Below are 26663 nucleotides of genomic sequence, written 5' to 3' on the forward strand. Positions count from 1 at the left end.
TCCAGGTCTCAAACAGGCCCCTGAAAGAAGTCACAGAAGGGTTGCAGTCTGCATTGACTAAGGGAGTTTCCACACTTGCATTTGGCCAACTTGAAAAAAGTCTTAATTCCTTTATTAATTTAGATGCATGAGTGAAGTTCAGTTCTAATGTTTAACAATTTGGGTCAATTATTCTGAGGGTTAAGTGTTCCACACTGTGAGGTCAATGGCTTTGAATAGTAATTAGCTCCATTCATCTCAGTTCCTCAGTCACAGAAAGAAGAGTAATGATTCTCAACCTGAAAAATTGTCACTCCATTGTTACACAAGGAAGTCCGATAAGCAAAATAACACCTTAAGTAATGATAATAGGGAGTTTTTCCAATTTAGCCCAAGCTAAAATTATGTTTTGTTTTGTTTTCAAATACGGCATGGGAAAAAAATGTAAGTAGCTTTTTGATTTAAATATTAACCTGAAACTGAGGAAGGAAAAAATCTGAATTCTAAAACGTGTAGATCTTCTAGTAACTCCCAGGAATTCAGAATTAGAGTGAGAAAAGTAATCAAATGTAAGCTAGTTGAAGCCACACTTGAACAAACTCAGCAAGTTATTTCTCCATCCTCAGCTGGAAGAGTTAAAGTGAGGGATGAATGCCCCCCTTCCTGAAGACTTATATGAATTGATACAAAGGGAAATGACCAGAACCAGGAGAACATTATAGATACAGTACAATATTATATGATGATCAATTGTGAATGACTTAGCTTTGCTCAGCAATACAATAATCCAAGGAAATTCTGAAATTCTTATGATGAAAATGCTATCTGCTACCAGAGAAAGAACTGTTAGAATCTGTATAAAACATTATTTTGAATTTTTTTTTATTTTTCTTGGGAATTTTGTCTATGTTCTCTTTTGCAACATGATGAATAAGGAAGGATGTTTTGTATGGTTGCCCATACATGATTAATATCAAAGTGTCTAACTTCTCAGAGAGAGGGAAGGGAGGGAGAAAGAAGGAATTTGGAACTCAAAAATCATTTTAAAAATAAATGTTAAAATTGTCTTTATATGTAAATAAGGAGGAAAATTATTTTAAAAAGGGGAAATCCCCATCCTAGGGCAGCCCAGACCAATTTTGGTTAATTCTCAAGTTGAGCTCTTTCTTACATCAAGTCAATATGTACCTCTTGACAACACCCCACATTCACCACTCCTTATAGTTAAACAGAACACTTCAAAATTCCTTCTCTGTGCAAAAGATATTCAAATCCATTAAGGAGGTTTTTATGCCTCTCACCAACTATTCAAGTTGACTTTTCTTTAGGAAAACCATCCCTACTTCCTTCACCTAAGTTCTGGTCTTGGAGTGGGTATTCCCCACTGACCCAGATTGAAGCTTTCATATGATTGACTAGATGGTAAATAAAATCTGGATTGAGAGTATCAAGCATTCAGACATTACTACAGAGTGCGCAACTATGATGAGCTGGGCACGTTGTTAGAATGCCAAATGTGCACTTGCCAAAAATACCATTTTATGGAGAACTCCTCCCAAGGGAATCAAGAAGTGGCACCAGAACGCCCTGAAGGTCTTTCTTAAAAGCTTTAGAATTGATTGTGCAGCAGAGACTGGAAGAACTAAGGAGCAAGACTTGTCCTCATTAGAGAGGGTGTTGGACTCCATGAGCTAGGCAGAATTCAAGCAGCTTAAAGAAACCATAAGATGGGGGGTGGCTAGGTGGTGCAGTAGATAGAGTACCAGCCCTGGAGTCAGGAGTACCTGAGTTCAAATCTGGCCTCAGACACTTAATAACTACCTAGCTGTGTGGCCTTGGGCAAACCACTTAACCCCATTGCCTTGCAAAAACCTAAAAAAAAACAAACAAAAAAAAACCCAAAAAAAACAAAAGAAACCATAAGGTGTAAGTTTAGGCACCCAGATATCCACATGGACTATTTGTGCCTGACCTGTGGAAGAACATTCAAAGCTTATATTTGCCTGATCAGCCACAGTTGGCCACACTGAAATTTGGCTCTAACATAGTGGTGCCATTTTGGTCTTCTTCGATAATAACAGGTAACCAACCAACAGAATAGATGATCTTCAAATGTTTGTCATGGATAAAACAAAATCCAATCCCTGAGGACAATCTTCTGACAAGTTTCTGAATGCAGTTGGACTCCAACTGATAAGTCCATAATCCATCTGCCCTACAGTTGAAAACTCTTCAGTTCAGACAATTTTGCCAGTGTTTAGAAGTATTGGTAAAGCTTTAGAGAGAACAGTCACCCTAAGCACCTTATGAGTCTTCCATCAGTCTCAAGAACTGGCCACCATCTCTAGATGACTGTCATAAGAAAGATTAGCCTTATTCTTTGTACCTCCATAGAGCAGAATTGGAAACACTGGATGAAAGGTATAAGGAGATCAATTGAGACCATATGTCAGGAGGAGCTTCCTAACAATGAAAATTGTCTTAATGTAGGATGCATTCCCTTGGGAGGTGATATGAACTCTCTCCTGGGAGACTTTCAAGTACAATCTGGATGTCACTTTGTCATGTGTGTCAGGAAGAGTATCCATATAAGCTGCTTTTCAGTGCTCAAATTCTGTTTTTCTAAGGACATTAGCAGTCATTCTACTGAAAGTATTACCTTGGCAAATTCAATGGTTCTCTTATACCTATTTTCTCCTTTATAAAATGTGATCTAAAAAATATTTTCTCCTTTCCAGCTCTGAAACCTGTGCACCTGTGTTTGTTATTTGGCCCCCCAGAAAACCTCAGTCATTTAAGAAGCAAGACAAATATTTCAGATTTCTCTTTTTTCTCCCAAAGAGTTGTTTAAATCTTTAATATTAGCATCTTTGATAAGAAATGTATTGTCCTCAACATTGAGCAATGACCAAAATAGAACTGAGGAAGGCAGGAAGGTCAGGGTAAAGAAAGAAATAAGCATTTGGTAAGAGTTTATTGTGTACTATGCATTGTACAGAATATTTTTAAAATATTTCATTTGATACTTGTGATAAAGTTGTGACATAGTTACTATTTTTCCCATTTTTACAGATGAAAAAACTAAGAGAAACTCATCCAGGCTCACACATCCAGTATATATCTGAGGGAATTCAGGTCTTCTCAACTCCAGAACCAATCTTCTACCTACTGTGCCAGCCAGCTGCCTTTGAAGACCAAGCTTGGAAGCCCAGAGTGACCATTTGATAGGTAAGAATGTTGCCTGTACTATCTGACTGCATTTCATAGAATCTTTCCTCTCTGCTTTCCTGTTCTCTAGCCTCCTTCTATAAGCATACAGCTCTGACTTCCATTTAAATGCAATCACAGTGCCTCAAATATCCTGATTATCATTTATATTTTTTTGCCTTTCAGAGGGTCCCCTCTATGCCACATTAACAAATAGATAGGTTTCCTGTGCTAACTTAGCAAAGTCAAGCCCACATTGATCATATGACCCTGAAATTGCATACTGTACTTTTATCCTACAAAATCCTAATATTTTCCCCAATTTGATATTCTTTTAGAACTACAAGGAAATTTTTGGTGGCGATTCAAGTAATGGGAAACATACTCTTCTGGGACTCATCCATGGGGAGCTTTCCAAGTGGGAGACAGTCCCTACAACCGAAAAAACAAAAACAAAACACATGCACACTCACATACACATACAATGCTCCAAAGCCCTAATTGGCTTGGAGCCCACATTTCCCAGTAACAAAATCTGACTCTTGAAAGAATTATTACAAAAAATGTAGGAAATGATTTTGTCGCAATGCTAAAAAATAATGTGATTTATGACAGATTGTAAGTTTTTAATGCTTTCTGGAGATTAGCTTTTCACCTTTTATGAACAGCAAAATACTCATTTTAACCTTCCAGTACAGGGTGTGCTGATTCTTATGAGATGATGAGTATATCTCTAAAATAAACTTTCAAAGCATGTTATTTAAAGTGTAGGAGGTGGGAACATGTTGGGGGTTAGGGATCTGATGAGAATGACTTACTATAGCCTGAAAAGTGCATGATTGAAGAAAATTCTTTCATTAAAACCAAAAGTAAAAGTGCATTGGATTATAGTTATTGAGCCAAAAAAGAATCCAAGAAGTCATCCATTCCAACTTCGTCATTTTATTTCTGAATCCAAGGGCCTAGGAGTTGAATCAACATAACCTAAGTAAGTGACATGAAGTACATTGAAACCAGATCCTCTAAACCCAACAGTCTTTTCTGTACTATTTTAGTTAAGTTATAATGACTGATATGTTCCAATCATCTCCCTTTTAAAATGTTAATTTATAACTTCCAAACATCATTTCCATGAGAACCCATAAAGCCAAAAGCAATGTGTAACAATTTGTGTTTAGAATGTTCAGAAATGTCTTGAGTTCATGCCTCTCAACCTTTAAATAATTAAGCAAATTCAACTAGAAACATCTCTAGTCAGAATCATACTCTATTCAAAATACATGCCTTTTATAAAGATAGCAACTTTCTCTATTTAGATATCTCTCAAAAGTCATCAAACGATAATTTTCCATGATATAGCAGCACCAGGTTTAAAAATCCCTGAATATTCATACTTTCCTTTAAACCTTATGATAACCCTCTTAAGTAGATAATACAAGCAGCACCTTTTCCATTTTATTTCCTTTTTAAATGTATTTTATTCTTCGCCAATTCATTGTTTCCATTTTCAAAAGAGAAAGTAAGCTTTGAGGAGTAGATAGTAAAGAAGAAATTTGAACCCAAGTCTGCTGGGCCCCAGATCTAGGTCTGTTTCCAATAGACCATCCAAGCCCCAAGATCAGATCTGCACCTCCACAAAGACCCAAAGAAGAGCAGCAAAATGTGGCCGGCCTTATTTAATCCGTTGTCTCTTTATATGATAACCTCAGCTAATGGAGTGAGACATAGTCCTGAAGTCAGGAAGATCTGGCTTCCAATTGCCCCTCTAGCATTTTTAATCTCTTTGTGAATCTGAACAAGTCACCAAATCTCCCAGTGTTATAGGAATTCTCTGCCATGATTAAAAATGTACAAGAAAGTGCCACGGTGCATGGGTAGAGGGATTTTCTATACCATCTGATGATTCCTTTTACCAGTGAGATCAAAAGTGTCATCCCTATCCCAACATAGCACACTTATTCAAGGTAATGAAATATACATCACATTAATTCTACTTTATTTTATGGCAACAAATATGGCAAATTCTGCTATTCATTATGACAATCATAGTTCTTTGGGATTCAACAACCAATAACCCTCTAGTACGTCCAAGAAGCTACAATGGGGACTGAGAATCTAAAGACAAAAACAAAATCTGCCCCTACCCTCTTGAAGTTAACTTGAGCTCAGAACTAATGTATACCATGTGAGCACAAAGAAATGTAATATCAGCTAAGTTAAGGAGACAGAACTAGCAAAAAGGAGCTCAATAATTCCTTCTCTGTAGAGATCCTTAAAGGATATAGCATAGCTTCTCAATGGTGGGGGTGAGGAAGTATAACAAAGGCGGAGAGTGGAACCATTGGAAAAGCATGAAAATGGCAAGTGGCTGCTGAGTTTGGGGGAATGGAAAAATAGATCCCAAGTATTTTATTCTATTCCCTCTTCAAATGATCTAGTATTCTTAAATCTCTTTGTGTATTGTATCTTTCAGCATATAATTAGCTGTTGAAGGACAGGGATTATTTTTCATTTTATCTTGATATGTCCAATCCCAGCACAGTACCATATAAAGCATGATGAAACAATATTAACACTCCTCCAATATCTATGAACACATCCACACACATGCCCTTAAACAGACACATGCACACACACACACACACACACACACACACACACACAGACATACACATATGCACTCCAATAAACTCAAATAGTTCCTAATCATCTCCAGGATTAAATATGAAATCTTTTGGTTTGGCTTTTCAAGCACCCCTGGACCACCATCTTATTCCTTCTTCTCCCTAATTTCTTTCCAACCCAATGATATGAGCCTCCTAAGCATTTTCATGTACATACTGTGAGTTCCTTGAGATCATGAACATATTTTGCTTTTTTTCTGTATCTCCAGGGCTTATCTAGGAGTCTGATCCAATCAGTGTTTGTTGGTTTGTTTTTTGCTTTGTACAAAGTTAGTGATTAGTTAATGCTTAAGGAATCAAAATTAGTAACAAGTTGTCCATATTAACTGGAGTGTAAAACACATAAAGACCTGTAATGTCTCTGGAAGCCTTTACAAGATGTGGAGTTGGTATTTAATCCTGGAACCAAAAAGACCCACTGAGATAGTTTGAGCACCAGAGTGACATGGTCAGATCTAACTTGGATTGAACATTCTGGGAAAGAGAAAGGGAAAGGAGAAACTTTTGCATATGGTGGACCTTCCTACCATTAAGGATACAGTGGGCTAAAGAGAAGAATGGACTTCAGTATCCAAACCAAGATCTTTCAGGTATACATCAGAAAGATTAGGAGCAAGAAATCAGTGATGGAGTATTTCCATTGCACATCCTGTTTTACATGATATGTGTGCAGGAATTCTTGGAGACCCAGAATAATCTTGAACTATCATTAGGACAGAAGATCCTGGTCCCATATCTATCTATGAGAAGAAGGGACAATGTCTCCTGGAGTCTATTTGATAAAGCCAAGCATACGAAAGCTTGTGGTCTTCAGGCTGTTGATACTGGTCATTCTTGGCTCAGTGTATGTGTGAGCCTGGGTCAGGAGCTCCCTGTGGGGCTGTGTTTGTGAGTACATCTCCTCCCTGGAAAATGTAGAAAATAGCCTAGATAAGTTGAGAGATCTCATTGCCCCAATATGTTTGTTCTCTGTGGCTTAGGATTGCAAATTTCCAAGGAATTTATCAAATGGAGTCAGAAAAAATCCCTTCCTCTGAATTTACATGAAATTTTTCATCCTTTTGACTCCTAAGTCAACACAAAAAGGTATTTTTTTAGTTTTAAAAAAGTTAATGTGAAGTGATGAATAAGCTTTCCTCCAGAGATAACTCTTAGAACATGTCATGAAGATATTTGTCCCTTGGTTAATATACATTAATTGGCATTACTTTAAGAAATCATCATTAAAATGCCATACAATATGCACATAGTTATTTTTCAATTAGGCCTGCTAATGGAATGGATGGGGCCATGAGGGATCCAAAAGCAGCAGCACTCTAAGGAGTGTTTTCTTTCATTTTGGAATGCAGAGCATTTACATGGAATAAGTGGTAAATCCAAGCTGTTTCTACAGACCCAGGCAGGCATGTACATACATCCTCCTGCACAGAGGCTTCTCGCCACTTTTCCTCAGCATCCTTCCAGTTCAGTATGATAGGGAGGGATCGCAGTCATTACAGGGAGATTATAGGAGGGGTTACAGATAATTTGGGGGGGCCTGCAAGTGGCAGAATAGATCAAGTATGGGATCTTATCTATGTGAATTCAAATCTGGCCACACACTCACTAGTTGTGTGAGCCATCAGATTCTTCCTCTATAAAATAAGCTAAATAAGAAAATGACAAATGAATCCCAATCAGATTCTTCCTCTATAAAATGAGCTAAATAAGAAAATGACAAATGAATCCCAATAGGATCGTGAAAAAGCAGACATAACTAAAATGACTGAGCAGCAACACCAGCAATTTGTATACTACAGTACAGTAGAAAGAGTCCTGGACATGGATTCAAAGTCCACCTCAGATAATACATTTATGACTTTTGGCAAGTCGGTTTAATTTCTCTGTTAAAGAGAATGCTACTTATAAAATGAATGGATGGGACTAGATTACACAATAAAAGAATAGAAGAACTGAAGAGATATCAACAGGCACCTAGTTCCAACCCATGAATAAATGAAATGACCTTGTTGTTTACTAAGTGTTGCTCAATCATCTCCCAGAATGGGGAAGTCTCTAACCCCTTAGCAACACATTCCTTTCATCATTAGGAAGTTTTACTTGAGAGCAAGTTGGGCAAATTGTACCCACTGTTCTTGGTTCGGTCCTCTCAATAGAAAGAGAAAAGAGCTAATCCATCCTCCAGATGACAGATGACCTCTCAGGGTCCTTCATGATTTAAATCTATGATCTTTCCCATGATGCTATAATCAGAAACATAGGTGTGTTAGAAATTATTGGAAAACCTGTCCTGAGAATTCTCCCGACAATTGTGCTACCATGCCATCCATGTATTCACATTTAATCCATCAACAGGTACTCAAAGAATACCTAGCTTATTCCAGAAATCAAGCTATGTACTAGGAGAAATTACAGCCAAATGTCCAGAAACATTTATTAAGCACCTACTATGTACCAGATTTGAGGCTAAGCACTGGACTATTACAGTGAAGAAAGAACAAACATGATTTTTTCCCCTTTACAGCCCATTTTTTTTTGTCTTCAACAACTAAGACACCTTACTTATGATGTTAACAGATTCTTTCACCTAAGACACACAACAAACAACTGCAAATCAGAAAATTGGGTGCCTCATTTCCACTTCTCCCATTTATAGGCTGAAGATACAGTCTGGGTTTTTACTTAGTCTCTTTATCTAAAAATAAATATAAGAGAACTTTCCAGTATAGGTGTTAGTGACAAGTCTGACACCTATGTTGCTGAGAGGAATATGGCAGATTCATTATTATGTGCCAGGAAATATATTTGGATTTGGTGTTCCCTGAATCCCTGACTAGTCTAGCAACACCAGACTCTTTCCTTACTTATCCATCTTCTACACAACTGCCAAAAGCACGATCATGGCCATGCTTATACCACCACTGCAAAATCTTCAATGGCTCACTATTATCTCTAGGAGAAAATATAAGCTGTTCACTTTGCTTTCAAAGCCCTCTGTGATGTGAAGCCAACATACCTTACTTTTACACTCTGACATACTTCTTCCCTGTTCAAGTGGTCTCTGTTTCCTGTACATAGCATTTGTCAATCCATCACCTGACATAAGTTCTTTACACACACATAAGTTCCCGTATCTGGAATGTACCACCTCCTGATGTAAACTTTATAGAATTTCTAGTTTTCTTTCAAATTAAACTGAGTTACTGCCTCCTATAGAGGCCCCTTCTTTTTCCACTATTTAACATAAATTATTTTTTAATCTAACCTTTTTTTCATTGCATATACTTAGTATTTAGTCACTAATTCATCTGTTTAAACCCCCCCCACCTGATCCAGCACCCAGAATGTAAGTTTTTCAAGGGCAGGGAATGTTTATTTTGTGTTCTTATATCTCTATCACATGATAGTTCTTAATTCTATGTAGAATGATTCTAAAATCCAATTCTATTATTCTCATTCTAACATGATTTCTTCTTGTGACTAGTTTAATCCTTGCCTGTCAATAAAACATCTGTAAAATCCATATTAACTCTTTCGGGTCCCTGAGTCACTGTTTAGCCAGTTGGTAATTCTATAAATTAAATTCATCCCACCAAGATGGGATCTCACTCACTGATTGGCAATTCGACCTTAAGTCTTCAACCGGTTCTTTGTACTGAATTCTGACGGGAAACCCAGATTTATCAGGAATGAATTCTGTCTTGTGAAAAGAATTCTTGTTAATAATACCTAAGATATTGTATTTGCTACTCAAGTCAGTGTTAGCCCAGCTGTTGACAGCATGTGGATGAGACCATGTGCTTGTACTTAGAGATGAGATATGAAAATCAGTGCAAATGAATATAAATCACCCCAGAGTCATCCTATTCCATCCCTGAGATGGAGAGCAGGACCGGTATCTGGCCCAAAGCCATTCAATCTATTCTATGCTATCTCATTTTACAATAGCCTTCTCCTGTCTGCCAGGAAGAGGTAACCTAATTACTGTAAGCCAAGGTGAGTCCTCCCCAGGCCTTATTGGAGAAAACATGATGTCACTGAAGGCTTTGTAATAATAAATGAACATGGAACCCAAGTCTTTCAGCCTTGAACTCTACCTCCCACATAGAACCTAGGAGAGCTTGGATCTGACTTTCTATTAAAACAGAACTTGGCTTCTGTAGATCACGAAAGTGTTCAGTCTGCCTCCTACACTCTGATATTTGATGTAAAACAGACATTAGCTTCTCTCTATCACTAAAAGTAAGAAAATAATTTATTTGGCTGGACATATGTTATATCCCCCCCATAGAATGTAAGCCCCATGAGGGGAAGAATGATTTTTGCATTTATCTTGGATTCTCCAGAGCCTGTCATACTGAAAATATGATAAATGCTGCATAAATACTTGTTGAATTGAGTCAATAATCAGTTGTTATTGTTTTGTTCCAGATGTTTTAAAATCAAAGGTCTCTAATTGAAGTCTTTAGTAATCTGTAGAAAGGATTCATTCAGCTCTCTGAAAAGTCCAGCCAAAATTCTGTATATCTCTATTTATCTTTCGTGCCAAGTGACAATGGCATATTTGAGCATGGATCCAAACAAAGAAGATAAAATTTGCTATCAAGTTTTATATTTCTTGTCTATATCAGCTTTATGATCTATAATTTAAAAGCTACTCAAAGCCATTTACAAGTTAGTATTATAGAAGGTGATCTTTCTCCATTTTCCCCCTCTAAACTTTCTAATAAGAGAGCTCCAGCTAATTTCCATTATTCAAAATATTGTTAACCCTCCCTCATTAGGAAATTGTATCATAGCCTCACTAATTGAAAAGAAGGACAGCATAGTACTGTGTAAACTTTATGTGATAGAAAACTTTTAGTTATCCTCCATCACAAACTTTTAAGCTAATGGTACAATAAACAGTCAAAGCAACAAGTCAGGAACATTTTGAGTTCTGATGAATTTAGTAAACATCTCATGTGGTCAGTAAACATTTGTTTATGTTTGGTTAAGGATTTAGATTTGAAAATGGTTAAAAGGTATGACCTGAAGAATTATTAACCAGTGTGAATTTGGAGGGATACCTCTGGTGGCATAACTGAGAAATCTCTCCTTATTCTTGTGCTAATCATTGTTTTTATCTTGATTGAGATCAAGCACTCAGTTAAAAAGTAATAATTATGTACTATGTGCTAGAAAGGAATAAAATATACTCATTTTTGTTCAAAATCTTTATGGCATAAAGTGAGGAGAAAAGAGCCACCATACTGAATGATGGGACTTAAGTCATTATTATCCAACCAATGATGTAGAGTCTCAAATGGAGAGGATGGAGTGAGGACCCCAGTTCTGACAGCTATATACTATGGCCTGCATGTATCTTCTGCTCTCAGTGTTCTCATTTATGAGGGTCCACTGGGTCTACTACCTAACTCAAAGGTCATTAGAAAAGAAAGTACTTTATAAATGGGGACCAGATATTCAATATGATATTTTTGAGTCAAGCTTCCATTTCTTCCATTAGACCCTGGAAACCTAGGAAGAGCATTTTCCAGGAGTCCAACATTATTGTCAATATGATGGTGGCTAGGGTCTTGACCTTGGTGTCAGGAAAACCTGAGTTCAAATCCTTTCAAATCTGACACTTAATAACTCTAAGAGAAAAAAACATAATCTCTGAGACTCACTTGCCACATCTAAAAAGAAAGGATAATAATAAACATGGCAAGTACCTATCAGGGATCAAATGAAATTACTTTTATAAAGTACTTTTCATACCTACAAACAGTGTCTCCTCAATTCATTCACTATTTACTGACAACCTTCTCAGAGCTCCTTAATTTACACTACTAAATATAATTAGTTAACTATAGACAAATGAGTATAGTCTTTAAATCTGAATGCAATTAATTCTGGGATAAAGTATTTTTCAATATCACTTCAAAAATTGATAATGACTTGCAAACCCTATGATCCAGAGTTAATATCCTTTAATACAAAATGTTACAAGAGGGGGAAAGTTCAGGATAAAGCTTTGCATATATATAGTTCACCACTTTCTTCTTCTTCTGTCTTCCATGAGAAAAAATATACTACTTTTTAAAACTTTTCTGAAGCTTTATTATAGTCATAGTTAGTCTCCTATGTCAGGAAATTCAGCTTGTACTCATTCTCTAGATTATTAACTAAGATGTTCTCTGATGTATGGATATATATGCATATATGTATGTATGTATTGTGCATATATGTATATGTATTCAAATAAATATGAATTTATTTCATGCCCCTTTGCTATTTTATTGAATGAACCCATGCATTCTAACAAATGTCTTGTCTCTTAATGACCCTAAGGCCAATCACTGATCTGGTATTAATGCAGGAAAGACATTTTCCTCAAGCACATAGTTCAAGTCTTCAAACCAGAAGGTTTTCAAAGGGCAAAATAGGAATGGTGAACTGCAAACAGCAAAATTGCAGAAAGTCCATGTGTGGGCCTTTTGCCTCCTGAACAAATATGATTTCAACAAGAATCTTTAGAAGGACTCAATGGAAAATGTCTATTTTCCAGGATGGAGATGACAACAGGTCCAGCATAAAACATCTGGAGGTGGGTTGTAGCATGGTTAGAAAAACAGAAATCTCAATAAGAGTCACCAATGTTATACGAGAATTTTGAAGGACATTGGAGAGGAGACAAAGGCAGGGTCAACTTAGGCATATTCTGCAGAAATCCTTTATGGGGAAATCTATAATATGGTTGGAGAATAATTTTCAGGTTAGTGAGAAGATTGTAGACTGTACCCTAAGTGGATCAGCTGAGGGACGTAGCTATCAGAAGTTTGAGAGGTGGAGATGTGGGAAGTAGTGATAACCACCTTTAAGTGAGCCTCAAAATTTTGTATGATAGACTAGAATTTTATCTACATACCAGGAAATCCATATATCTGCTTTCCTCCCAATACAAATAGAGGTGCTGTTGATGGACATCCTAGAATCAGCAAGGCTACTTTAAATTTTGCAAGTGACAAATGTGCCCAGATTGTTAAATTGATTGTTTAGAATTATTTATTCTTCACCTAAGAGCTTTCTTAGTCTCCTTAATTCTCCTTGGTTCTTTTGCCTTCTTATAGAAAAGCCTTCTTAATTCTTCCTTCTCCACTGGACCTTAGAAAAGATATCGGAAATCCTCATAGATCAATATGCATGTTACAAAAGACAAGTCAAGGTTGGTTCTTTTCTGCACCAAGAGTATATCTTACTTTGCAATTTACTGTAGGAACTCACTGGTCAGGAATCTAAATGTTTTACCTTAGTAACTGGGAGGTCAAAATCAAAGATCTCAAAGGATCAGCAAATTTTATATACAACATTATATATTGGTCTATTGTCACCTACTCACCTCAAAGTTATCTTAGTGTTAAGAAAATGAGAATATTATTGAAAAGAATCACAAAGTCTAGCTACAACTGATAGGTTTCAGGCTAATATTGGCAGCACAGTATGACAGCTGAAATTAAAAGATTGGATTGAGAAAGCTCAGACTATTTGATACTATGTTTTGTGGACTTATTTTCTTGAGTTAACACATAATGATGATATGGCATAATGGAGAAAGGGTGGGCCCTGGTATCAGGAATCTTGATTTTGGCACACATCTGTAATGTTATATAATTAACTATGACACCTCTCTGAGGTATCAGTTTTTTTAACCTAAAAAAATGGAGTTAAAACTATTTAGATTACTAATAAAAATAGTCATAAAGAGAATACTTTAGAAATAATGAAATTTACATAAATGCAAATTCCTTAAAAAAATAAACTTCTTGAGGGTAAAGTGTGTTTAACTGCTGTTTTTGTATACCCAAGATCATCATATTGTTTCCACAAAGTGGAAATGTTAAAGCAAATATTTGTTGAATTATAAAATCATGTAGGGTATCCATATTCTCATAACATGCCATAATTCCCTTCCCAATTCAGTACCCTCCACCATTTCTGTTTGTTGAAATACTCCCTTAGTCTGAAGATACTTGTTCTGTGGATTTTCTGAAATTTTGCTGTTCTCTATAAGAAGGCAAGAGCACCAAGCTCATTCTTGGAGAAAAGGAAATAAAAAAGCAGATTTGGGTTTTTTTTATTACTATGTTTATCTTTTGAGTATTTTGAAATATTTGAGAGTTTATACAAATGGTATCTTTCATATATCTGAGGTAATAACCTGAAGGCAGAAAAGGAGAAGGGTGAGAAGAAAAATGAAGAGAAAGAGGAGAAAAAAAGAGAAGGAAATGAAAAGGAAGGAGAAGAAAGAAGGCAAGGAGGGGAAGGAGTAAGAAAATGAAGAGGAGAAGAAGATGAAATCTAAATTTTATATTTTTAATATATGAAGAAGTCTACTAGGTAGGAAGCCAAGATGTCAGAGTAGAAAAAACACTCAGCCAAGTTCACCCAACATTCTCCTCCAAACTACTTTAAAAGAATGTTTCAAATCAATTTTCAGGAGTTACAAAATCAACAAAAGTTTAGGGTGAGACATTCTTTTAATGCAAGCAAATTTAGGAAGTCAGGAAGAAGGATCGATGACATAGGGGTAGAGAATGGCCTGGATATGGATAAAACACCAGTGGTGGGATCTGGTGGTGGTGATAAAGGTAGTAACCACTTCTAGTTAAGAGTTCAAGTGCAGACAGGAATATATTTGTTCAAGAGGAAACAAAAGCTCTGAGGAATAATATCCCCTTTGACCATAAGAAATCAAGAACCACAAAGAACAGTAACACCTCCAGACACTATGGAACAGGGATACTGAGGATTAGTATTATTTTGTGTCCAAAGAAAAGAAAGGTTCTGACAAGTATTATTGATTGCAATCCCAAGATATAAGAAGCCCTTCCTGGGTAATGAACAAAGTACAAACCTCAAGCAGTAGGTCGAGATTAAATGACATTAAAAGACCTGAAAATTAACAGGTACTTAGAACTAGTTCTAAAAATGGCAGGGCAAAAAAAAACTCGCTTGAAAAATGGTCTTCCCTACACTCAAGCAACAGAGATCAGGTTTAAAATAAAGTTAAAAATAAATGACATGGAAAAATGATAAAACAACAAAAAGAATATGACTATTAAAAAGTATTATCAAGGCACAAACTCAGAAAAATGATGTCAAAAAATAAAAATTGTAATAGAAATTAAAAAATAGAATTGAAAGAATAAATAGAATACAAAAGAGGAAAAGGAAAATATTCTTTCAATGGAATGAATAGAAATGAAATGACTCCCCTTATCATCAACAGAGATTCCAAAATAAAAAATTGCAGGAAATATTATAGTCAAATCCCAGAAGTTTCAGATATGAAAGAAGATACTTCAAGTAGTCACAAAGAATTCAGATTCATTGAAGTCATAATCAGGATGACGCAAGATTTATCAATTGTCAAATTAAAGAGTGAAGAGTTTGGAATATAATATTCTGTAAGTAAAAGAGATGAAATTATAACCAAGGAAAAAACTAACTAGAAAAACTGAGTATAAGGGGCGGCTAGGTGGCGTAGTGGATAAAGCACCGGCCTTGGAGTCAGGAGTACCTGGGTTCAAATCTGGTCTCAGACACTTAATAATTACCTAGCCGTGTGGCCTTGGGCAAGCCACTTAACCCCATTTGCCTTGCAAAAAACTAAAAAAAAAAAACTGAGTATAATTTTCATTAAGGGGATAAATGGATATTTAATGAAATAGAGACTTTGAAGCATTCCTGTTAAAAAAGGTCAAAGTTGAATATAAAATATGAATTTCAAATACAAAAATCAAAAAAGTTTGAAAAAGATAAGCATGAAAGTGAAATCATTAGAGATTCATGATTAGTTAACTTTTCTATATGGGAAAGTGATACATGTAATTTAGAAGAACTATATAATTATTAGGGCAATTGGAAGGATTCTACATAGAAAGAGGCTACAGGAGTGAACAATTATAATGAAATAATGTTAAAAAGGATGGATGAGAAAGAGGGAGGCTCTAGGATAAGGAGGAAGAATAAGGAAGACTGTCTCATATTAATGAACGTATTCAAGGAAGAGCTTTTATAGTAAAGAAGAAAATGAGAGGACAACACTTGAACCTCATATCTAAATTGATTCAAAGAAAGAAAAATAAGACATATTCAACTGGTATTGGAACTCTATCTTTCCAAACAGGAAGTAGGAGGAGAAAGGGCTGAAAAGGTGGTATGATAAAAAGAAGGGTAGATAAAGAAGGCAGTGATTATAAGCAAAACATATTTCTGAGTATGGGGGGAGAGAGGGGGGAGAGGGAGAGGGGGAGGGGGGGAGGAGTGGACAGATGGGCAGAGAGATGGACAAACAGATGGACAGACAGAAAGACACACACAGGCAAAAATGATACAGAGAGAGACAGACACAGAGAAAGACAATGAGAGGGAGGGGGAGATAACAATCATAACTTTGAATGTGTATGATATGAGTTCACCGATAAAATAGAAGTAAATAATAGAATGAATAGAAAGAAGAATACTTAAAACAAAGAAATAAGGCACTAGAGAATGTAGTATGTTTCAGTTGAAGTAAAAAAAAAAAACAAACCAAGGGACTTCTAGGTAGTGCAAGAGATAGAGCACTGGCCCTGGAGTCAGGAGGTCTTGAGGTCAAATTCAGTCTCAGGCACTTAATAATTACTTGGTTGTGTAATGTTGGGTAAATCAAACAAAAACAAAACAAAACAAAAGACCCAGTAGCAATGGATCTCAAAGAAAAAGCAAAAATAGACAATAAAACATCGTACGCAGTGAAATTATATTTTGCTAAAAGGAATAATAGATAATAAATATCAATACTAAACATATATATGTATACATATACATATATTCATATATTTACATAAATATAAATGTATAAATATATATATAGCAATCCTAATTTCTTTTTTAAAATTGAAAGTAATAGTCTTTGGTCTTTGTTTAAACTCCACAGTCCCTTCTCTGAATACAGATGACATTATCCATTACAGATACCCTTAAAACTGTCCCCTTAAAATTGCACTGATGGTGTGAGCAAGTGCATTAAGGTTGATCATTAACCCCATGTTGCTATTAGGGTGTACATTGTTCTTCTGGTTCTGCTCATCTCACTCAGCATCGTTTCACGCAATTCTTTACAGGCTTCTCTGAAATCCCATGCCATTTAGCCATTCCCCAATTGATGGGCATCCTCTCAATTTCCAATTCTTTGCCACCACAAACAGATCTGCTTTAAATATTTTTGTAAAAGTGATGATTTGCCCCTTTTCCATGATCTCTTCAGGGTATAGACCCAATAGTGTTATTGCTGGATTGAAGGGAATGCATATTTTTATTATCCTTTGGGTGTAATTTCAAACTGCTCTCCAGAAAGAGTGGATCAGTTCAGAGCTCCAATAATGGCATTAGTGTCCCAGATTTCCCACATCCCTTCCAACATTAATCATTGTCCTTTCTAGTCATATTAGCCAATCTGAGAGATGTGAGATTCAGAGAGGTTTAATTTGCATTTCTCTAATCAGTAATGCTAATCCTAATTTCTTAAAGAAAAAAATTAAATGTATTACAGAAGGAAATAAACAGAAAAAAACTATATATACTATTGGGATACTTCAACTTGCCCCTCTCAGAGATAGAAATAATTATCCATAACATGAGTAAGAAAGAAGACAAAGAGATGCATAGAATTATAGAAATGTTAGAGAAGATAGATTTCCAGAGAAAATTCTATGGTAATAGAAAAGAATATGAATTTTTATCCAACTAAAAATGGTACCTTCACAGAAAGTGACTATGTCTTAGGGCATAAAATTCTTACAACCAAATGCTGAAAAGAAATATTAAATCTTCCCTTTTGAGACCATAATACAGTAAAAATTAAATTAAATAAAGGGCTCTGAAAACAATGAATTAATGTTCCAATTTTTACACACGCCTTCCAATATTTGTTAGTTCCCCATGGAATTTATGATTGTGATGGAATAATACTGTGCTATTAGAAATGATGCACAGTATTGTTTCAGAATAACCTGGGAAGAATTATAAAATCATGGAAAGTTAAGTGAGTAGAACCAGAAGAAAATTGTATCTAGTAACAATGTTATAAGAATGATCAGTTGTGAAAGACTTAATTATTCTGATCACAAAAATAATATAATAAAAGCCCAAAGGACAAATGTTATCCTCTTCTTCAGAGAAAACTAAAAAAACTCCAAATATAAATTGAAGTACTTTTTAAAGTTTTCTTTATTTTTCTCCTGTTTGCAACATGGTTAATATGAAATATTTTGCATGACTTCATATAATAAATTTAAAATTACTTGCCTTCTCAAGGAAGGTTAAAAAGATGGAGATAATTTGGAATTCAAATGATTTTAAATGATTGTTAAACAATTTTAATGCAATTGGGAAATGTTTAACGAAGTAAATTACATATATTCACATTTATGTGTATACACATACAGGTGTGAATTTTACATATCACAGCACACTATACCATATTATCATATCACGTTTATTATATCATATCATATCACATCATGTCATATGTTATCATAAAATTTTACATATTCTACCTAGCAATATGACCTTGAGCAATTGATTTCACCTTTCTGTGCCTGATTCTTTATCTGGAAAAATGTGGTTTGGAAATGGTGATATCTAAATTTATGGCTTCCCTACTTCTGTTTTTAATGACTATACTTCCAGAATCCATAAAACCCCTTTAGTCCCTCAAGATTAAGATCAAACTCACCTCAAGCATGAGGTAGCCATGAGGAACTTGTAACTTTATGCTAATATAGATCGTTGATTTTAATCTTGTAACTTTAAAATATTCTTAAGAAATTAAATCATCCTTTATCTCAATAAGTGAGATGAATCTTAATTCAATAAAGTTAATCAAATCCAAGATGACAACCCTTTAGGTGTATGGAAAAGCCGAGTCTCATTCAGAAATAAGCTGGATTATGACCCTTGAAGTCCCTTTTCATTTCTATACCTGGGATTGTTTGGATAGGAGAAGGAAATGTTAAGGAGGTGGATGATGTCTGTCTTCAAGTACTTGGAGAACTCTTGTGTCAGATAAGAATGAGTTTGGTTCTAAAAAAATATTACTGATAACAATGAATATACAGTACAAGGAGGAAACTAGAGGTTGAAAGTTGTAGTTACCTGAAAGCAGAGCTGATCGTTCAGACAATAAAAACAAATTTCCAAGCTTTACCAAGTTTCTACTATGTGATAAGTTCTGTGCTACAATTGAGAATACAAATATGAAATAGTTTGTGTCCTCACTGAGCTTTCATTCAAATCAAAACAACAATAATCAATCAGATAAATGATGCATATACAACAAATACAAGTAACCTTGATATGGAGAAGAAAGAGAAAGCATAAGGAAAAAAAGGAAAAAAAAATAAATACTTGACAGTTGAAAGAAAACATTTAATTAAATAAAAAAAGAAAGAAGTCAAAGGTACTGAGATGTTGCAGAAGCTAGTTAATTAGATTCCTTGTTATTGTATGTGGGGAACTGATCTGATTGGAGGAAAACTCCCTTTTTCTTAAAAAGCTGTTTGAAGGAAATGAGAATCCTCTTCTATGAGGGAAAATTTGACTTGGGAAGGCTGCTTTCTGCTTCAGCACCATATGCAACTTGAGAGAAAGGAAAACCCTCAAAGTCTTATCTATATTTCACTTTAGTGTGCTCTTGAAAGAAAGTCTTATCTATATTTCACTTTACTGTGCTCTTGAAAGGAAGGAAATATAAAGCACTTACATTTCTGTATGGAGCAGAACCTGAGCAGCACTGGCAATCCCAGGATCAAAAGGAACTTCCTTGCAGTTAACTGAAAGAATTTAACTGCTTCAGGGCCTGGACATTTGTGTAGATCTGGGGAATTTTGCAGACTCCGGCTAAAATATCTTAATACTGCTTCAGTAACCTGAGAATAATAGTGAAGCTCTTTTGTCCAGCAGGTGAGTAACAAGGCTCAGAAAAAGAGTAAGCCATATGTTGTGCAGACCACTGAGAAAAAAGTTCACAGTCATTTAGGCCTGCAGTTCAGAGTGGAAAATTGCCACAGGAACCAGAGTCTCCTTATTTATGTTCCTCAGTGATATTTTTCTATAAATTTGGGCCTACTGTTCCTTCAGGATTGCTTTCTGCATTGGTGCTTAGTGGTATACCTCAGCATACTGAAGATGATTTGACATTCTTATTTGATGTGAAATTACATTTATTTTGTTATTTATTTATTAAGTATCTCCAAGTATACTATATATATATATATATATATATATATATATATATATTACATATATACACACACACACACACACACACACACATATACTATATCTACACAGTATAGTAAGTGCTAGGGGCAGCTATGTGGTGCAGTGGATAAAGCACCAGCCCTTAAGTCAGGGGTACCTGGGTTCAAATCCGGTCTCAGACACTTAATCATGACCTAGCTGTGTGGCCTTGGGCAAGCCACTTAACCCCATTTGCCTTGGAAAAAACCTAAAAAAATATATAAATAAGTGCTAGCAATTTAAGAAAAGGGAAAAGGGGAATTGAAGTTGATTCTTTCAAATATTCTTATTAAACTGGTCAAAAAATACTATGCATGGCCCCAGGAGAAGAAGAGTAGAGCTTAGATGGTATATCATCTCACATTATCAATCAGATAAAAAATATACTATTGAACCAAAGCTCAATCTTTCACCAGATCTTTGAAAAGACGATCCACGACAGAAGCATATATCATATGCAGATTAGTCTGGTCAAATGAGGACTTTTCACTTTCATTTGATTGACCCTCCCCCCAGTGTCATATTCAACTCAATTTTAGAAATATTTGATAATTACCTACAGTGGGCCAGGCTTTGTATTTCAAGATAAGGACACAGAGGCAAAATAGGCAATAGTCCTTCTCTACAAGAAGTGTCTTTTCTTCATGAACTATCATGAAGGTTCTATCATGCCTACAGGGAGCTAGATGTTACAAGTTGAACAAGTTGCAGACCAAGCAACTTGACCTTAGACCTGAAGTTAGGAAGCCTGAGTTCAAATGGAAACTTGGACATTAATAATAGCTGTGTAATCATAGGGAAAACACTTAAACATATTTTCCTCAGTTTCCAAATTTGTAAAATAAATTGGAGAAGGAAATGATTGATTGCTCCAAGATCTGCTAAGAAACCTCAACCTCCAAAAATGGAGTCAAGAAGAGAAAAATGTAAGTGAAGCAACTGAACAATCATTTCCTTCCCCAGGAAAGTCATCATTGGAAATCATATTATCCTCCAAGATTAGATATGCCTAATACTTATATCTGCCTAGTCCCCCTGATCCTTTTATTGGGCTCTTTAATTAAAGGCCAAGGACATGGATCTCTTCAGACTTTTCCTTATTTTCCACCAGTTCCATTGCCTTTTGACTTCTTTGGCACTCTCCATCATATCCCTGTATTGGGTACATCTCTGCCCCATATTGTAGCTTCCTTTTTTGTATTTTCTCCATTAGATTATAAACTCCTTGAAGTTAGGCACTGTATTTCTTTTTTTTTTATCTCTAACATTTTACAGAGTGTTTGTCACATAGAAGTTGCTCAATAAATATTTATTTACTATAGACTAGAGCAGAGCTATCCAAAATGTGTCCGGTGCAATTTTATGTGGCCCACTGTGTATTTACTAAATGCTTTTAGTAAACAAAGTCAAGCTACCACAGAGCTCTCACTAAAATGGCAGATCAAATTATATTGTCTACTGTTTCAAAAAGCACTTTTAAAAGTAAGTTTGGAGAGCCGTGGATTAGAGCAAAGATTCACATTGTACACAGATTAATAACTACTAGATAATTTGAAATGAAAATAGGAATCAGGGGTGGCTAGGTGGCACAGTGGATAAAGCACCGGCCCTGGACTCAGGAGTACCTGGGTTCAAATCCAGTCTCAGATACTTAATAATGACCTAGCTGTGTGGCCTTGGGCAAGCCACTTAACCCCATTTACCTTGCAAAAACCTAAAAAAAATAGGAATCAACCCTTAGGAGGTGATGGAGGATACCTCAGGTAGAATGAGACAAAAAGACAAGAGATATAATGATGAGTTTACTGGGTTACTAGTTGACAAATTTGGCTGGACCAAGTGAGTCAAAGGGAATAAGATGAAATCAGTCAGAAAAGATAGACTGAAGTGAGATGGATCTTAATTGTCAAGCCAAGAAATTTGCGTTTCATCTTGGAGACAACAGAAGCCAATCAAATAATATTAATTGGGTACCTAATACTTGCAATGAACCATACTAAGTACTGAAGCATCACTAACACTTCTTCAGACAGAATAGAGATGATCAGTCTGCTCTACACAAGCATGGGTGAGGGTCTGAATTTGGTTGGTATCCTTGGAGTGGAAGAATTGGAACAGGTAATAAAATTTTCTAAGTGCAATATCACTAAGACAGGAAGTTAATGGTAGAAGAAAAGAGAGGTATTAAGGATGACTCTAAGGTGAACTTTTGGGACTAAAACGAGAAGGTTGTTCTCAATCAAAACCAGGAAATGAGAAAGAGGGTTTCAAGGGGAAATGCACAAGGAGTTCAACATGGTACATGTATTGTTTGAATGACAATAAGACATTCAGAAAGGAAAAGTTCATCTTTTTCTAGTGCTTTAAAAAATTGATAGAGTGGGTCAGCTAAGTGGAGCAGTGGATAGAGCACCAGCCCTGGAGTCAGTAGGACCTGAGTTCAAATTTTACCTCAGACACTTAATAATTACTTAGCTGTGTGAGCTTGGGCAAGTCACTTAAGCCTTGCAAAAAAAAAAATTGATAGAGCAAAGATTGTAGAGATTAAGTATATCCTCCATCACATGTTTCTGTTTCTGTGTCAGTGTGTATGTTTGTGTATGTTTGTGTGTGTGTGTGTGTGTGTGTGTGTGAAATAATGGACTCTGGGAATGTGGAACTTGCAATTTTTATTGTTTCTAGTAAGAGAATCTCATTTTTACCCCAAATTTACTTTGAATGAGGCCAGTGATTAAAATTCTAATACAGGGTATAATACACAGCTTTTTTTTTTCCTTTCTCAAAAGAATTCCGGTATTTCTTTGTTTAAAAGACAAAGAAGCATAAAGGAAACAACTGCCAGCAGATGTTTAAACAAACAAATAAATACACTTTCACCTTTGATAGTAGAATGAGTAACAAGAGATCTTTCAGGTCTTTTTTTCTAACTTAGATTCTATGTGATTCCAAGAAATATGGGAAGATTTTTTATTCCCCAGCAGCCAAACACATTGATTAGATTTTTATTCTATTTCTTTCTCTTTAAACTTCCTAACAGGCTAATGCAAAAGAAATGAAAATTCTCTTAAGAGCTGAAGCAGCAGAATTTTCATCATCAGTTTCAGCAAAGGCACTTGTCTCCCTTCTTTTTCCTAATTGTTGGGAGGATTTTAAAAAGAGAAACAAACAGAGGGGAAGAATTCTAAGTGTTGGAATTATTTAGAATTCCAATGACCAAAGAGATTTTAAAATGCACTATGGTTTTTTTTTATCCACTTTTCTTAAAAATGGCAATTCTATAAAGTAGTCTTAGAATGGAAACATTTCTCGTCTGTTTGCTCTGAGTTTTATTTAAAATGACAATTTACTTCCCTGCTGCCAAAATTACAGAAGAGATTTATTTAGATACCTAATGAACCATAACTAGGAAATCGGCAGAAGGCTGTATTACTTTCTCAAGTCCTTGGAGTCAAGACCTTAATTTAAATTTTCCTCCAGCTGAAAGACCATTAATTCAAAGCATTTATTTTGTCACCTCCTTAGTCATTTGGAAAAAGTATACAAGAAAGATAAGAAAAATGAATCACCATGCTACATACTAGCAGTAGAGATCACTTCAAAAAACAATATCAGGAAGGGAGAAATTGTTTCTACCGATCTTAGAGCATGGGCAACCCTGTTTGGAAAATTAGACACATGATAGAAGTCTAAAGAATTCTTGTAAGGGAAAAAATCCTCAATCCATACTGTAAAAGGAGAGCCTACTTAAAATGCTCTGAAATGGTTTTTTTTTAAAGATTCCTGCAAAGAAAAATTATTCCAAGTATTTTAAGGATTAAAAACTGGGATTATAGGTTTTCCTTCAAGGAAAATTCATTACAAATAGTATTTTAATTCTGATTATTAAAAGTTCTTTTCAATTTAACTAAAACAATGCCACCAAAGATGCACAGAAAAATCAATTTATACAGTGTAGACTGAAAGCAAGACAATTACATGTAAAAAGTTGGTGTTTTTTGTTTGTTTTATTGGTCTTGTGTTTTTATAAAAACTAACATGGGCAATTTACCCTGAGAAAATGTCACAACAGCCAAAGAGAAACTTGAGGGGGCTGAAATTTCCATTGTAGAATGATTTCTAACTGTTCAAAAACAGGGAAGAAATTATGATATGGGAGATTAAAGTAAAGATGGTGGGAAAGAGAGACAAACCAGGAAGGAAATTATTAAAAGAGAAATTTTTTGTAGAAGGAATACTAAGGGTTTTTTTTGTGATTGTTTGTTTGCTTTGTTTTGTTTTGAATATCTCCACTGTTTCATGTATTCTTTTTTAAACTTATTTATTTATTTTATTTTCACTTATGGAATAAAATAAGTATTTCCATAACAATTAAAAAAGATGATGGCAAATAATCTGCAAATTTTAAGTGTAACTTGCTGTGTTTTGTAAATATATAATAAAATAAACATAAATTTATTTTTCTTCTTTCCCTCTCTCTCTTCACCCTAGAGATGACTGCCATTAGCTTCTTTCCTGACCTGTGCTGTTCTCAGGCCATTTCCTGCCTTGGATCTCAATAAGGGATTCCCTTAAATGATATAATATGGAGGCTATTGGAAAATATGTATGGTCAGTACCCCACCAACCCTAGCAAGACTTGGGTAGCATACAAATTTCTCATAAAATAAAGCTTTTTTCCCCTATTTACCAAAAGTATGCTGTTCTCCTTTGCTTTCTCTTCCTTCTCCCTTTGCTTTTTCTCCTCTTCTTGGCACATAATAAGAAATGATTGCTGACTGACTATAACCTGTTATAATTAATTTACTCATGGCCATAATGTATTTCTCCACTGCTATTTGGGTGATCCTCAATTTTAGGATCATGTGATTGGTGGTCTTCAATTCAGTGAAAAGATTGAAGTCATTTAAAGCCCTGCAAAATTTCCCCAAATCAGTTTTAATTATGGCTCTTCTAATTCTGGAACATGCTTGTAGTCCCATTTGCACTCTGCTTAATATATTCTTACAATGGACCTTTATCCCATTACACTGTGAATTCCTTAAAAACAAATTATTTTGTCTATTTTTGTATCTCCTGCAATTAACCTTGAGTCTAGCACATACAGGTGCTTAAAAAGTACTCATTGAAAGTCTAAGCTGATTTCATTGATCCTCTGTTCCACTGTAAAACAAAATCTAGATGGTAGGCTCTCATCATCCACTTGGAGTTTCCTATGTAGATGGTCAGACTAAACGTTTTGAGTGGCAATAATCTCATTCTGCAATATTCTGTAATATTCCTGAGTTGTCTGTAATCAACATAATATTCAAAAAATGAAGTGCTTGAGGATGCCAAGGATACCTTTTTCTGCTTTAGAGTATTGCATCATTTTCCTATTTTCAAATGGCCCAAAGTGGGGCTTGGGCCTGGGGACAGGGGAAGTCTGCCAAAGGAAAAATAAGCTGCATAGGAAAAATATTTGGTTGTTTTAAAAATATTGAGGGCAGAACAATGGGAAAGCTTCTATGAACTGATTCAATGAAGCAAGCAGAATCAGACAAACAGTGGCTACGCAAGGGAAGCAAGCATTGTTCACAACGAAGAATAGCAACAAGCTCAACCCCAGGAAGAGTGGAAACTGTAGCTTTCTCTATAAAGTGGACATCTATGGACCTGGAATGGTGCATTACCATCACCATCAATATTGAAGTGTTGACTACTTTTACTAAACATTTGTTTTCATTTTCTCTCAGGGTATGTTACAATAAATGATTCAACACTCAGAGCTGTTGGGGGGAGATATTTAGAAATTTAAGTGATACGAAAACAAAATTTAATAAATATTTAAAAGAGCGGGAAAGAATAGAGAGGTTTTACTGAGAATAAAGAGTGCAACATTGGAAACCAATGGATCTGGCTTCAAATTCTGACTTTTCCACTTTCTGATTATGTGACTGTAGGTAACTCATTTAACATTTTTCAGGACTCAGTTTACTCAACTATAAATTTAAGAGATTGAACCAGGTGAGCACAAAGGATCCCTTGTAAACTGACGTTTCCATGTTGCCCTTCATGGCAGAAGGGACTGTCTTTGATCCTTTTTCTCCCCTGTGCTTAACATAATAGAGGGGAAAACACTATCCACAGCTTGTTTGCAAAGAGGGATAGGGAGAGTTCCTGGCCTGCAATTTCATTGATATAAGGAACTCCAGGGTGAGGAAATTCCCTCTCCCAAAGCAGGATGCATTGCCTTGGAAATTATAATTTTATAATATATACATATATATAAAATCTCAGCAAGAAGAAATGAAATGGCCAATTGGGAAATGTCTCAAGTGAGACACCACCTATAGGTTTATCTGCTTAGAGTCAAATTCTTCAACCACTAAACCAACTGTCTTTGGAAATCACAAAAGACCTATTCAATGCACATTTCTTTCATTTTGAGACATAATAGAATTAATTTTGGTAGCATGCAATGTC

At 35.4% G+C, this 26663-nt stretch overlaps 1 protein-coding gene and 1 long non-coding RNA gene across 5 annotated transcripts in view; one reads left to right on the plus strand and one right to left on the minus strand.

The window, feature by feature from the left end:
* Positions 1 to 26663, minus strand: part of LOC141494331 (alkylglycerol monooxygenase-like) — a 240778-nt gene that overhangs the window by 96787 nt on the left and 117328 nt on the right. The gene's annotated exons all lie outside the window — the stretch shown is intronic.
* Positions 19539 to 24883, plus strand: LOC141494332 (uncharacterized). The gene is made up of 2 exons (XR_012470405.1): positions 19539 to 19862; positions 24690 to 24883. It is a non-coding gene; the product is annotated as an uncharacterized LOC141494332 (long non-coding RNA).

The sequence above is a fragment of the Macrotis lagotis genome, chromosome 7, assembly GCF_037893015.1.
Source record: "Macrotis lagotis isolate mMagLag1 chromosome 7, bilby.v1.9.chrom.fasta, whole genome shotgun sequence".
Lineage (NCBI taxonomy): Eukaryota > Metazoa > Chordata > Mammalia > Peramelemorphia > Peramelidae > Macrotis > Macrotis lagotis.